This window comes from Lathyrus oleraceus, chromosome 2 (genome assembly GCF_024323335.1).
Source record: "Lathyrus oleraceus cultivar Zhongwan6 chromosome 2, CAAS_Psat_ZW6_1.0, whole genome shotgun sequence".
Lineage (NCBI taxonomy): Eukaryota > Viridiplantae > Streptophyta > Magnoliopsida > Fabales > Fabaceae > Lathyrus > Lathyrus oleraceus.
Window position 1 is genome coordinate 14,434,757 of NC_066580.1, and position 14,773 is coordinate 14,449,529.

Sequence of the window (14,773 nt, forward strand, 5' to 3'; positions counted from 1 at the left end):
TCGGATCGTCAAGTCTATGTTTGTTGGTAAGGATGTCTTTGAGAAACTTTGCATAAGAAGGTATTTGGGTGATGGCTTCTATGAAAGGGATTTCTATATGAAGTTTTTCTATAACTTTAATAAATTTATGATACTGTTTATTGATCTGGGTTTGTTTGAGTCTTTGCGGATATGGTATAGGTGGTTTATATGGCGGGGGTAGTACGTAAGTTTTATCTTTAGGTTCTTCTCCTTTTTCTTGACCTTCCTGGTTTTCAGATTCCTCTGGTTCCTTTACTTCATCTGGGGGTTTGGTATATTCCTTAGAAGCTTCGGGTTCACTCAATCTTGGGTTTGGTGGCTCATCATAAGCTTTCCCACTTTGTAGGGTAATGGCATTGGCTTGTCCTCTCGGATTCTGTTGAGGTTGTCCAGGGAACTGTCCTCCAGGTGTAGTCTGAGGGGCTTAGTTTAAAGCTACCTGAGAGATATGGGTTTCAAGCATCTTGGTATGAGTAACTATTTGGTCAACCTTGGTTCCTAACTGAGTAATCAATTCGTTAACATGAATGTTTTGGTTCATGAACTCCTTATTTTGTTGGGTTTGAGTGGTGATAAAAATTTCCATAATTTTCTCAAGGCTCGGCTTTGGTGGCACAGGTTGCATAGGTTGATTTGATCTTGGGGCTTGATAACTAGGTCTCGGAGGTGCATTATTTTGGATAGGGTGATTATTTTTATAGGAGAAGTTAAGGTGATTCCTCCATCCAGGGTTATAGGTATTTGAGTATGGGTTCCCTTGGGTGTAGTTCACTTCCTCAGAGTGAGTTTCGTTTAATAGACTGCATTCTGCATATTGGTGTCCTTTGGTTCCACATATCTCACAATCCGACGAAACTGCAGCTACAGTATTCGGGTTTAAGCAAATATGCTCGACCTTAAGGGCTAATGCGTCCATTTTAGCTTGCATCATGTCTATAGAGCTTAGTTCATGCACTTCTCCTTGGGCTTCCTTCTTCTCAACTGTCGCTCGTTCGACTACCCATGATTGATGGTTTTGAGCCATATCTTCGATGAGGACACTAGCTTTAGGATAAGGTTTCTTCATCAGAGCACCGCCTGCGGCAGCGTCGATGTTCATCTTGTTGTTATAATGAAGTCCATTATAGAAGGTTTGAATGATTAACCAATTTGCTAAACCATGATGTGGGCATGCTCGTAACAACTCTTTATATCTTTCCCAAGCTTTGAACACCGATTCTCCTTGGTTTTGGGTAAATCTAGTTATATGGTTTCGAAGAACGGCGGTCTTACTCGGGGGAAAATATCTAGCAAGAAAAACTCTTCTAAGGTTATCCCAAGTCGTAATGGAATTGGGTGGAAGGGAATCTAACCATGATAGGGCTTTATCTCTGAAGGAAAAAGGGAATAATCTTAAACGTATTGCCTCAGGAGAAGCTCCATTGGTTTTAAACATGTCTGCTAATTGAAGAAATATTTTTAAATGATGGTTTGGGTTCTCAGTAGCGAGACCTGCGAATTGCCTCTGTTGCACTAGTTGCAACAGGGAAGGTTTAAGTTCAAAATTATTAGCTGGGATGGTTGGGTTTACTATACTAGAACTAGGTTCTTCGTTGGATGGATATTGATTTCTGATGCGGTACTTTTCGCAAGTATACGAACGCGTCAGAGTAATATAAAAGATTGTCGAATCCACAGAGACCAAGTGTCAATCTATCGTTATCTATTGTTATGGTGTTTATCAAAGACAATCAGAATAGGTGTTTTTAGAGTGTGCAATGAAAAGTAAAGTATTGAATAAAGTTCAATTAATAAAGACAGGGTCGAATGTAATTCACATAATCAATTAATAATTCAAGTACTTGCTAATAGAACTACTTATGGGCAATGTTTCCTACTTTGAAAGGAACTAATTTAACAGGAACTGTCGCTTTCGTTTATTCAGAATCGAGTTGTACTCCCTAATCAAACCCTCTTATTGGCACTTATAAAAAGGCGTGCATTGCGTTAGAGTAGTAAACCTATTTTTAAGAAATATAGTATCTTGACTAAGTTGAAAATTATTTTAACCTGGATTTCTTAACCGAAAGAGGTTCTTACGAACCAGACTCTAAACTTATAAACGCGTCCGAAAATAGTTTTAAAATCTCTTTTCTTCTTAAGTTAAAAACTCCAAATGAACTAAACAAAGCGTTTTCGCTGTTTTTGAAATAGTTAAAAACAATTAAGTTTAGATAGACGTTGGACGGCTTTCGATCTTACCCAACGGAAATTGAAGTGCGGGAAAACTTAAGTTGAAAGTTAAAATAGCCCTTAAGTATTTCTACGAACAATTGTACGGATTATCGGTTCAATTACGATCCTTACATTCTAACCTTATAGATTTAGTTAGACATGGTAAAGTAAAAGTGCATTAAAATAAATAAAAGTAGTCCGAGTGAGGAAAGTAAATAAAAGTAGTGCGAGTGCGGAAAATAAATAAAAGTAAAGCGAGTGCGAGAAATAAATAAAAGTAGTGCGAGTGCAGAAAATAAATAAAGTAAAGCGAGTGCGGGAAATAAATAAAAATAAAGCGAGTGCGGGAAAATAAATAAGATAAAGGCAAGTAATAAAAACCTGCTCCAATCGGAGGGTTGAATAAATTGCAAAGCGGAAATGAAAATGGCGGCAGGATTAACTTCCTTCGAAAGTGCTCCAAACTCGATCACAGACTCGATCACAGACTTGATTACACGATTGTGGTAACACTCCATTGCGAAGCGATTACCACTTTAAAATACTGAATATATGCCTAAGTGAAACAAAGTTGCTCTGAGTTTGCCTCTGTTCTAAGTTCGGATGATTGAAAAAGTGATTTCGAGTCTCTATTTATAGGAGAGTAAAATGATGGAAATGACAAGGATGCCCTTCAACTTGAAAATGGGAGGGAAAACTTTTCCTCTTGTGGCGCCCGCCACAAGGCCAATCTGAGGCGCCTTAGTGGAAGTAGTGGGGAACATGGCAGTTGAGGGAAGTTGAGCTGGGACACGTCATGGCAGGGTCTATGGCGCCAGTCGTGGTGGAAGCCACAAGTACAAAATGCTGAATTTTAGGGTTTTTAGCTCTTTTTCACTCCTTTTCTCGATCGGGGCTCCGATTAAAGTAAAAACCTGAAAACAAAGAAAAAATAGTAATAACACAACAAAATAACAATAAAACAACTAAAATGCATGTGAAATCGGAGTCGAAAATACGGTAAATTTCAGTGTTATCAATTTTTGTCTGGACCGTGGCCTCATGAGGAGATCTTCTTTCCATCCGAATCAATGCAGGCTATTAATCGAGGGTGAGACCATTCACTACTTCACTTTACCTGATCCTCAGGTGACTTGTGTGATTGAGCAGGCCAACTGGGCTTACGCCATAGAAGGGCAGGGAGAGACGGTAGATGCGCCAAAGATTGCACCAATCAGAATCAAAGTCCGTACCAACAATCTGAATCTCCGGACTCCGAGCATGCAGTCCGAATTAGTTAAGCTTCGCATGGAGAAAGCTCAGCTTCGCCAGGAGCTTGTTGATGTTGCTTTGCAGGTTGAAGTATCAGTTGCTTCACATGACACCGAGACTGATATGCTGCATGATGAGATCGCCGACCTCCGACGCCAGATCGCAGAGCTTCGAGGATACGAAGACGAAGAGACTCCACCATACCCCGAGCATTGATGCCATCACAAACCTAGAAATACCGTTTGAATTTCCTATTTTTCCCGTTATTTATTATTCATGCTTATTTTTATTGTTTCCTATGACATTATGCTTGCGTTATTTTTCCTAACATAATAATTATAATAATTCATTATTATAATTATTATGTTTTTATGTCCATTTTGTTTTATTTCGTTTTATTTTACTTTACTATTTTATTTTGTTCTATTCTATTTTGTTTTGTTTTGTTTTGTTTTACTTTATTTTGTTTTATTTTATTTTATCAAGCTTAAAATCAAAAAAAAAAAACAGCATTCGTGGATACCTATATGCACCCCCCACTAATGAGCAGCAACGCCAGCGACAAGCTAATGAGCGTCACTTCGCTCTCATCGAGGCCACCCAAGGATCTCTCCTAGGTCACTCTCAGCATCTCCAGGAAGGACTTAGTACTCGAACCAGACGTCGTCGACCCAGGCACCCTGACCAGGGCAGTGACGGTACCAGTGCTCACCCCTAGCTCTCTGTCTCTCCCTCTCCCAGGTTACTCCTACCCTATCTTATATCGAAACATTAAGGACAATGTTCGGTTTAAGTGTGGGAGGAGATTTTATTTATCGCTCTTCATCTTTCCTTTATTTTTATTGCTTTTTATCGCTTTCCTTTACTTTTATCGCTTTTTACCGTTTTCCTTTAATTTTAGTATGTTTTATGTTCTAGTTGCTTGTTTTTACCTTTCAATAAAATAACATGTGTCTGACGAGTCATATGTGTAAGTGTATCCTTATTCCCCCAATTTCTTTAATCTTACCAAAAAAATTTAGCCAAGAAAACAATATATCTTGAAACATTCAGGCTATAAGACAGGTTTATAATAGGATGTAAAAGACTTGGGAAAACATTTTCTAAAAATCGGTATTGTCTTAACACCTTAGACCTCATGATTATAAGAGTCGATCCCGATACCCCATATGTTGTAGCCCCAATTTTTGTTCCAAATAAGTCCTTAAGTAGTTTATCCTAGCAGTCAACTCCGGCTTAAGCATGCTCTACGTAGGGGACCGATGAAAATAAGTGAATGATCGAAAAAAATTCTGCTTTGTTCTCAAATCGCATGAAAATCCGGGTTAGGTGACTTTCACACGGTCATTTAACCCAGCAAAATAAAGGCATATGCGGAACATGCAGAAGAAAAATAAGAAAAATAAGAAAAATAATAATAAGCCTATTTGTTTGTTGGTTCAGAGGTATCTGGTGCTGAACTTGGTAGGGTGGATTATGATCCAATCCCCCACAACTACAAATTGGGTTAAATAAAGGGGTACACCAACTTATGTACCGGAGCCCCATGCTTAGAAAAATAAAAAAATAATAAGCATGTTTGTCTGTTGGTTCAGAGGTATCTGGTGCTGAACTTGGTAGGGTGGATTACGATCCAATCCCCCACAACTACAAATTGGGTTGAATAAAAGGGTTATACCAACTTATGTACCGGAGCCCCATGCTTAATATCATAATCACTAACTGGTCACTTTACTATGAGTATGTACGGATAACGGGCTTAATGTGATTGCACCTGAATGAAAAGGACTTTAAGAAAATGAAAAGAAGGCTTAGGTATGATGGGGTGATATGGATCGATTTGTATAGGAACGAAGCCTACGATCGCATTCGCGGGAAGTGTCACTACAATATCCTTAGTTCGATTCGTTAGTACATATCGATACATTCCTTGAATGAACTCATAAGTCTTTTTGCCTTGAATTAACTCTAGTTGATACTGTTTTTCTTGCATAAACTATAAAGAGTTTTGCTTGAGGACAAGCAAAGGTTTAAGTGTGGCAGAATTTGATCACATTGAATTACACCGTATTTTTTACTCGGATTTCACATGTTTATTAGGACTTTATTATCATTTTGTTTGTATTATGCTCTCTTTTCTCTTATTTTCAGATATTTAGCACTTTCGGACTCTTTTGGAAGAAACGAAGCAAAAAAGACCTAAAATTAGGGTTTTTTGGCGAAGTTACACACATGGCGTTGCACATGGCGGCCGCCACAGGAGAAGCCATGAGTCACCAGCCCTCAACTAGGAGGTAACCGCCACATTCCCATGATCCACCCCATTTACACACATGGCGGGCGCCATCTTTGGAAGTCACGTTCCCACTAAGGGGAAGTTGAAGGGCACCATGGTCTTTGCAAGCTGCTGAAAACCTCTATAAATAGCTCGTTCCATTTCGTTTTCTAATCATCCAACTTAGTTTTACAACACTAAGCATATATTTATCATTTTTAATAGCGAGAATCCGTCACATTGAGGGGTTATCGCACCTTAGTAGGATTGAGTTGGGTCACTTCGAGTTTCTGTCATCTTTAGCTTCAGGAGTCGGAGGTTTATTTTTGTACCAGATTTAAAGCCCTCCATTTGGAGCAGGTTCTTATTTATCGCTTTATTTATTTATTTCCCACATCGCTTTTATTTTATTTATTTCCCGCATCACTTTTATTTTATTTATTTTCTGCACTCGCTTTACTTTATTTATTTTCCGCACTCGCTTTACTTTATTTATTTTCCGCACTCGCTTTAATTTATTTATTTTCCGCACTCGCTTTACTTTATTTATTTTCCGCACTCGCTTTACTTTATTTACTTTAAGCATTTTACTCGCTCTCCACGCCTCACATTCTAAAACAAACTTTTCATCATGATTAATACCGGTGTGTTTGTTTGTGTTACCATGTATGGCTAAATCTTTTAAAGGTTAGAATGTAAGGATCACGGTTAAAGAGATGTTTCACATATTGAATATGTAGAAATACTTTAAAGGCTGTTTTGATTTTTAACTTGAGTTTTCTAAAACAAACTTGGTTAGTTTTAATTATTCGAGGAGTGCGAAAGCACCCTAGCTTAGTTTCTAGGAATTTTTATCACTTTAAGGAAAAACTATTTTTGAAACTGTTTTCGGGCGCGTTGATAGGTTTAAAATCAGGAAACTCCTTGGGTAAACTTTCCAAATCAAAATCACTTTTCAACTAAGTTTACGAGTCTCATTTCTTAAAAATAGGTTTACTACTTTAGCGTTTTGCGCACCTTTTATAAGTGACAATAAAAGGCCTTAATTTAAGGGTAAACTCGGTTCTGAATACGCGAAAGTGACAGTTCCTGTTAAATGGATTCTTTTCAAGAGTAGAAAACATTGCCTCATAAGTAGTTCTATTTAGACAATTGAAACATCACTTAACTGACGTGAATTACATTCAACCTGTCTTACCTACATTTATTATTTACCGTTATTTTGCAAACCCAATATCTCTTTTATACCGTCTTAGATAAACATTGTAACGATAGTAATCGATAGATTGACGATTGGTCTCTGTGGGATCGATATTATTTTATATTACTTTGACGTAATTCATGCACTTGTGAATCAACACGAACAATAACACTACCTATAAACGAAACAAAGCTATACATAGACATATTTTGTATTTTGGTTAGTAGACAAAGAAGAATAAAGTATGATATAATCAAATGTTCTTGGTGATCTCTCTCAATGCAAACCCAATGAATGAGGGGTAAGGAGGATGCCAAGGTGTGATCTCAAAGCCAATGCAACTGATGAGATATCATAAGGGATCTTAGGGTCAAAATTGGGTTCTTACAATAACATCATCATCCACCATTCCTATTGAGAATAGGGAAGAGTTTCAAGAAATTTTTGCTAGGTTGAAATTGGAAAGAGACACTTGGGAAGGCAAGTACCATGTCTTGAATTATTAGAAGATGGAGATGGAGCAGCAGCTAAAGGAGAAGGATGATTTGATTGAGATTAGGAACAACAAGTTGTGAAGAAATAGGAGGAACGATAAGGTTTAATTATCTCTAAAGTCCATCCATTTCATGAGTACTCCATCATACCTCCCACCTCAGATTCTTGGAAGGGAATCATTGACAAGCTTATGATCAAGAACGCCCAGCTAAGGAGACAGAAGAAGAAGCATCAGCCAGCAGCAGGACCTTCTACATATGGGATTCCTTAAGACTCATAGACTTAGCTATTTTCCTCTTGTATTCTTTAGGTTCGTTGAAATTGTATTTCATCATTTGTAATCCCTCAATTGTTTAATAAAAAGAGGTTTTTGTTCAGCTTATACAAAATTTTGTCTCTATAATATTTGCAATAAATTATTGAGTTTCTTATAGGGACGTTTGAGGAACAGTCCGAGAGGGACGTTTGACTAAGAAAGTTGACGTTTCTAGTCATGTTAAGAAATTCGCCAATAATTTCTCCAAGAATAAATAATCGGATGTTAGTGTCGTTCCATATGGCAGACAAAGAAGAAAGTATCAACATGTTGCAGTCGTTTCACCAATCATTAGTCCATCAACGGTAGTGCCAATTTATTAGCCACAGTTCTCGTATCAACATTAACAACAGTATACTCAACAGCATCAGCAAAATAACATGTTCAACAACAACCATCAAATCAACAACATCAACAGACTCCACAAAAGGCTCGCTCTCAATTCAACAATCAAAATCGTATTCAAAAAAGGCCACAGTTTGATCATATTCCAATGTCTTATGCAGAATTGTTTCCTGCACTGCTAGCTAAAAACTATTTTGGTCTAAAGTCTGATGTTCAGAGGCTCATCAAGAGTGGTATCCTTTCATTTAAGGACAAAAACCCCAATGTTCAAGTTAATCCTCTACCGCAACATGGTTCAGCCTCAGTTAACATGGTATATGGTTTCCCGGGCAGTTTTCGGGTCTATGATGTACGGTTGTTGGGTGATAACTTAGTAAAGAAACACGCCAGATATATCAAGAATGGTTTTATGCCTCCACATAACTACGCCTCTTGCAAGGTTTGTTCCAGGAACTCTCAAGGATGCCTAACTGTTGTAACGGATCTCGAAGATCAAATGGATCAAGGTTATATTGTAGCCTACCAAGCCAGAGATTATAATCAGGTCAATATGGTTAATAGTGACAACGAAGTGAATGTCATAGTTCCTCAGTTCAATGACTCTGAGCCTATACAGATTACTTATGACAGTCAGAAGACTTTCGTGACTCCTCTAGTGATTAACTTATCGGGCCTAGTTCCCTACCAATTTGATAAAGTCGTGCCTTATAAGTACAATGCTACAATGACTGAGAATGGAAAGGATGTTCCTCTACCCTCTATTGTTAACGTCGCTGATGTAAGAAGGGTCAAAAGGAGTGGGCGTATATTTGCAAAAAGGACTGAAGATGTTGCAGTAGGAAAGTAGGCTCATGTTGAGATCCCTTTTGAACCGGTTGGCCAATCCGATAGCATGAATCCGAAAAGTGATGATGATGAGGTGTTGAAGATCATCAGGAAAAGTGAATACAATATGGTGGAACAATTACTGCATACACCTTCCAAGATATCTATGTTATCTTTGTTGACAAACTCCGAGGCTCACCGCGAAGCTTTGCAGAAAAGTCTTAGAACAAGCCTATGTAGACCATAATGTGAAGGTCAGACAGTTTGATGGTATCGTCGCTAACATCACGACCTGCAACAACTTGAGTTTTAGTAATGAAGAGCTCCCCGAAGAAGGAAGAAATCATAACATGGAACTAAATATCTCAATCAACTGTATGAATGACTCTTTGTCAAGTGTATTAGTGGATACCGGCTCGTCTCTCAATGTCATGCCGAAGTCGACACTTTCCAAACTTTCTTTTTAAGGTGCTCCTATGAAGAGTAGCAGGATTATTGTCAAAGATTTTGATGGTTCCATAAAAACAGTCATTGGAGAAGTCGACCTTCCTATTGTAGTGGTAAACTCATGATCATCAAGCTATGGATAAACTAGAGATCAAATAACAAGAGTCGCCGCCGCGCTTTTATTGTTTCCAAGGGAAAAGGGAAAAAGTACGAACAAAACCCAAAAGTAAGAATTTTTCAAATCAAAACTAATAAAATGTCAGAGATTACAGGTAAGGGTGTTGGCACATAGGAAGGTGTTAGCATCCAAAGTGTCCTAGATACTCCTAGGGAGCTCTTTTTGTGTGCATATGTATTTGGTACAAAATGATGTTTACAAATAAAATAGAATGGGGGGATGAGAAAAGAATTCATTAATTATATTTTTGGGTTTGACAAGACCTTCGGTCTTGGGCCTACGTACCAACATACAAATGAGGGATCGAAACCTCGTAGTTCGTGATACAAATTTCAAAGTGGATGCATTGCTTTTAACAAAAAAAATTAAGTTTGAAAGGCACAAAGGCCTAAAAATGGTTTGAATGAGTTAGTTCTTTTTGGCTTTTTTGAAAGTTTAAGTCAAGTATAGTTAAATTTATTTACAAGTCTGATTTAAGAAAAGAAATTTGAAAATGCAATGGCATAAGGCCGAAGTTTCTATCTTTTTGCAAAAAAGTGGTCAAAGTTTAGAACAAAAATAGTTCACACAAAGAAGATTTTGGAAAAGGAGGGAGAGATTTTGAAATTAAAGAAATGGGGAGAAGAAGAAGAGACTATCCTATGTACAAAATTTAAACGTTTAGAGTTCTAAAGGTCTGACCAAGTGGGTAGCAATCCAATAGACAAGAATGACAATAGAAACCCAGAATTCCCTTGGACTTTTAGAATCAAGCAACACACAAATGCACAATTATATTATCTTGAAGAGCAAGGCATCAAATAAAGATAGCCCCATCCAAGCTTATCCATTCCATGATCTTCTTCAAAGTAGCCCATGTAACAGATGAATTCCACAAGTCACAGGTTCAAAATAATAGCTTCACAATGATCATGTTGCAGATGAACTTAGAGAAATCTTAAATGATGTATCAGATGAAGTTTCAAATTGCAAGCACTTGGTTTCTAAATAAGTTGGCATTGGCCAAGTCCTTTAGCATAGGAATGTTGCCTAAGTTCTAAGTCCATTTGTCCAAGATCAAGCCAACATTCCACACAAGAGTTTTTTTAGGGTTTTTTGTTGTTATTATGTACATTAATGGTCAAAGACCACACAAACAAGCAAAGTATACACAAACAAAATATATCACACAATATGGTCCAAGTGGACAAAGTGATAATTGCATTAACATAAACAAATAGAATGATATGAACAATGGCAAATGAAATAAAGCTAGAATTAAATGATATTAAAGTAAAGGGCTTGAAATTAGAAGTTAGTATTGTTTTGCTTTTGCTTTCTTTGACATTCTTTGGAGAACACTCAACCCACTTATCACAAGCATGAACCCTTGAGCCAAAACATCTTCCAAAGGAAGGAAAGAAGGCCAAGTTTCCACACAATACCATGAAAGAGGGGAGACTTACAATCTCACTGACTAGAATGCTTATGCCTTTTATGTCATAAATTTAGCGCTATGTTAAGCTATCGTAATTGGACTTATGTAGAAGTCACAACTATTTGAGGTCGGGCAATAGAATCTTGGTGTTAATGCATGTTAGAGACATAGTATTATGAACTATGCTCATGAAACATACCACACATAAAAAGAATATGCAAAAGGTGTGGCCTAATTTCATCCATACTCATGTTAATTTTTTAATCAACTATCCTTAGGATTTTGAGATATCATAGGCCAAAAAAGGAATGAATGGAGAAGGGGAATAAGATGAAATGGGAGGGGAATGGATGAAAACACAAATTCATCAAAGGAGGACTTTTACCAAATTAATATCATTCATTCATTTTGGGAGATGGAATGTACATTCCATCAATCCCCTAAATCCAATGATATTAAGTTGACAAAGTCAAATCAACCTTGACCAAGGCCCAACAACAAGAGTCAAACATAAACAAGTCATCACAATTGGTCAACAAAATTATTTGGCATTTATCAAATTAAAAATACTAAAATAATGCATTTAAATTTAATATGGTTTGTCCAATTCCTAAAACCTCATCAAAACACCAAAGAAATGGCCATGAGATTTATCATAGGTCAAACAAGGTCAAAGGACCTTGGAGAAAAAATTTCAGATTTTTTAAAGACTTAAAAATATTTTTAAACAATTAAAATAAATGAAAAATCAATTAAATCATGAAAAATATTAATAATGATCCAAAAAATAATTTTAATTCAGAATATGAAAGAGGAAAATATTTGAATTTTTTTGGTGAAACTCATATTTTTTGGATCAATATTATATTTAATATGAATTAATGAAAATAATGCAATTAAAATGAAAATTAAAATAGTCAGAAAAACGTGGACCACTTGATCTTCCTCATTAATTGAGATGGCAAATCAAGTGGCCAGAAACTCGCTAGCCACGATACGCCCTAGTCAACGTGTAATAGGCATGGTAATGCAAATCAAGGCACGGGATTAGATCATTTTAAAAGGATCCTATGGCTCAGAACCATCCAGCACACCACCGGCGTCCAAAGACCAGTTGTCTTCTCCGGCGAACCTCGCCGGACTGGTTCAGTCATAACCATCACCAAAATAAAAAACAAGGACATGATTGTAAAGTAAAAATGGCATTGAGTTCGATTCTAGCCTCAATTCACTCTAACTCCAAGTATATTGAGAGATACATGGAATTGAAGTTTGAGGTACATGAACTGAGTTGCTTCGATTTGGCCTCAAAGCAACCCAATCTTCTTGCCTACATTGGTAGGACTTCAGACAACCAAAGAATCAATGGAACTGAGCAAGAATTAGAGAGAATCGAAGAGATCAAAATTTCTGGAAAATACCTTCAATGGTGGTCTGGATTCAACTGATCTTGCTCTTGCTCGTGCTTGATCTCACTCCAAATGCTTGCAAAAGAAGGATTGAATGCTCAAAAGGTTGTGGATCCTTTGAGTTTTGAATTTCAAAACAGTGGAAATTCAAACTCAAATTCAAGTGAATTTATCAGGATTATCCTTTGCAATATGAGGGTTATAGGTAGGGGATCAAAGCTGGCGCGAATGAGTTTGAAATGCTGACCATATGAGGCTCTATTTATAGCTGAAACCATTGCTTTTTGCACACTTGAAATCCACTTTCCAAATTTGGTATTGATGATGCATGGGTGCACGGGCGGGCATAGGCCCATAAAATCATTGCCCTAAGTCCATAAATGAGTGCGAGAAGGTCTGAAAACAACTTGGAATGCAAGGCAAGTGTGTGTGAATATTTGAAGTTCGATCTTTGCCAAGTGATGATACCATGTTCATGCCATGCGTAGCCTATTCATTCCTTGTCCAAAATGAATGAATTTGGGCATTTTGGAAAGGTGAGATCAAGAGGAAAAAATTTCATGTTCAACACTTTTTAATTTGGAGTTTGTATCATGAAGGAATTTGAGGTGGAAGTTTGGAAATTTTTGACATATCAAAATGTTTCTAAGTGTCAAGCCATATGTCTCAATATTCCACCTTGCTTAACTTTTTATGTGAGTTTCAAATGAGAAACGTGTCTTCATCAAAGTTGTAGCTCTTTCAAAGAACTTCCACATGGTCACCAAGTTCATGTCATTCGGATTTTAAATGATAGAGTTATGCACTTTTGAAGTTTGGAAAAATCACTTGTTCAATGGTATAGGTCAAAAGTGACCTATAATGTAACCTCATATCACATGCTCATAAAAGTTGAATTAGCTCTCACTCCAAACATAAAAGTTGAAGTAGACACATTGAATTTGATTGTGCAACTTATAAATCTTTCATCTCATACAAATTGAGCAAGTTATGGCCTTGGGAAGTTGACTTTCAAATTAGGGTTTAGACAAAATGACCTATAATGTTTCAACATAGAAAATGACTTTCCAAGAAAAACTAGCTCTAGGTCTCAACATGAAAGTTGTTTGGAATGTCATTTAGAGTAAGGTTTCTATTAGAATCATTTTCATATGGTGAAAATTGTAGGATATAGGGTCTAGGGAGACCCAGGTTTGATCAGATGAATTCATATGGCCAACCACCATCAACCAACTTGCTAATCTTCAATTCTCTTGACTTTATAGGCTCGTGGTAGATCATATATGCATAAGATGATGAAATTTGAAGTGTCTCTTGAGAAATTTGATCAATTGGTGAGATAGCTTGTTGGAGAAGTTACTCAAGATACCCAGTCAAACTAGGGTTTCCAAGGCAAATCATGTAACACCCCAATTCTACCCGTCGTAAATTTAGTTAAAAATCAGAGTAAACAATTTTCACACAAAATTGAGGCATCACATATATCATTTCATCAACACTTAAACAAATTACACAACACGGAAATTGCGCAAGGATCCACTTAGTCCTTGTTAAATAATAAACAACACCGTATATGGATTCACCTAGTCCATATAGCAGCAATACACAAAAAAATCGCAACGGAAATCATTTAGATAATTAAGTCGAGTCGTACATTTACACATTCAAAGAAAACAAGCAAACAAATGCACATCACAACCATCATATACAATGATATACTAAAGAGCATTGTTACTATTAAAATCATGAAAAGCGTTCATTAACCCCGGAGTGTTACAATCCTAATCAGAGCAATGACGCCAAAAGTGTGCTACCACTATCCTCCTCTCAATGCGGAGCACCTGCACGTTACCAATATAAAGGTAACGGCCAACAACAAAAGGGTGAGATACTTAAATCATATAATCAAGATAATGATAAGCAATATATAAGTAAATTCGGAAAGTTAGAAATATTGTTACCACATCGCACAATCCTTCACTTGAATGCTTATGTATTTAATCATAAACAAAGTCAATAATCATCCACAACATCAATGTTACATCATAGCATCTCATCACTTTAATATTTCATCAATCCATCATAAAACATTACGATTCATCGCATCATCGCAAAATATCACCGCACTTCATAAACCGTCCCATAACAACAATTATCACAAAATGCGTAAATAAACATAACCAACATATGTGACTCAACTATGCAAATGCTATGCGGTACCGACTCGTCGCTTTGCCATCAAGGCCAAGACTTTATGCCCACTTCGTTTTTGCCAAAAGGCCACGTCGCTATTGCCAAAAGGCCATGTCGCTTATGCAAATGTATGTGACTCCATGATAAATGATACACATACACCAAAATCATCATCGCATCAACATA

General features: G+C 36.9%; 1 non-coding gene across 1 annotated transcript; it reads left to right on the plus strand.

The window, feature by feature from the left end:
- Positions 1-1,175: 1,175 nt before the first annotated feature.
- On the plus strand, positions 1,176-1,282 carry LOC127124565 (small nucleolar RNA R71). Its single transcript, XR_007804041.1, has one exon. It is a non-coding gene; the product is annotated as a small nucleolar RNA R71 (small nucleolar RNA).
- Positions 1,283-14,773: the final 13,491 nt, after the last annotated feature.